Below are 1,107 nucleotides of genomic sequence, written 5' to 3'. Positions count from 1 at the left end.
AACCATTCCCCTATGCCTTCTTTGGCGTTGTAGACTGCCCGCATTTTCTTTCTGTATTTCTTAACGAGCCCCTCATTTTCCTAACCATATTATCCTGCTAAAGCTTAGCGAGGGCCTCGGTTGAGGCAGCCTTGATGCCAAGGTAGCATAAGAGGGTTTCCCGCCAGTTACCCGCTTATGACAGGCCGTAGACGTTCGCGTCACGCCCCGGGGGTTGAAAAGAAGGTCCCCTTCTCCCCGTGTAGTCTGAGTGGCGCTGGCTACCACCCTCAAGCGTCAGATACAGTTGTAGTAAATATAAATACCCCAGAAAGTGAAGCAGAACACAGTCGCCCAGATAGCCGAATTGGTAAGGCATTGGAGATCTAATCGAAAGGCGTGGGTTCGGTCCCCACTCTGGGCGCGTGTTTTTCTTTCTTTCTTTCTTTCTCGCTTCAATTAATACGAAAAAAAAATAATTTCACTAACAGTAAAAAAATATAGTCCAACCATTCCCCTATGCCTTCTTTGGCGTTGTAGACTGCCCGCATTTTCTTTCTGTATTTCCTAACGAGCCCCTCATTTTCCTAACCATATTATCCTGCTAAAGCTTAGCGAGGGCCTCGGTTGAGGCAGCCTTGATGCCAAGGTAGCATAAGAGGGTTTCCCGCCAGTTACCCGCTTATGACAGGCTGTAGACGTTCGCGTCACGCCCCGGGGGTTGAAAAGAAGGTCCCCTTCTCCCCGTGTAGTCTGAGTGGCGCTGGCTACCACCCTCAAGCGTCAGATACAGTTGTAGTAAATATAAATACCCCAGAAAGTGAAGCAGAACACAGTCGCCCAGATAGCCGAATTGGTAAGGCATTCGAGATCCAATCGAAAGGCGTGGGTTCGGTCCCCACTCTGGGCGCGTGTTTTTCTTTCTTTCTTTCTTTCTCGCTTCAATTAATATGAAAAAAAAAATTTCACTAACAGTAAAAAAATATAGTCCAACCATTCCCCTATGCCTTCTTTGGCGTTGTAGACTGCCCGCATTTTCTTTCTGTATTTCCTAACGAGCCCCTCATTTTCCTAACCATATTATCCTGCTAAAGCTTAGCGAGGGCCTCGGTTGAGGCAGCCTTGATG

The 1,107-nt window shown here is 47.7% G+C and overlaps 1 non-coding gene across 1 annotated transcript; it reads left to right on the top strand.

The window, feature by feature from the left end:
• The first annotated feature begins 817 nt into the window (after positions 1-817).
• Positions 818-889, top strand: Trnag-ucc (transfer RNA glycine (anticodon UCC)). The gene has a single exon. It is a non-coding gene; the product is annotated as a tRNA-Gly (tRNA).
• The last annotated feature ends 218 nt before the right edge of the window (positions 890-1,107 follow it).

Source organism: Haemaphysalis longicornis, unplaced genomic scaffold (genome assembly GCF_048455015.1).
Source record: "Haemaphysalis longicornis isolate Haplotype H1 unplaced genomic scaffold, Haemaphysalis longicornis Haplotype H1 scaffold_4, whole genome shotgun sequence".
NCBI lineage: Eukaryota > Metazoa > Arthropoda > Arachnida > Ixodida > Ixodidae > Haemaphysalis > Haemaphysalis longicornis.
The sequence above is the reverse complement of the archived record's forward strand: the minus strand, read 5'-3'. Positions and strand labels throughout refer to the sequence as shown.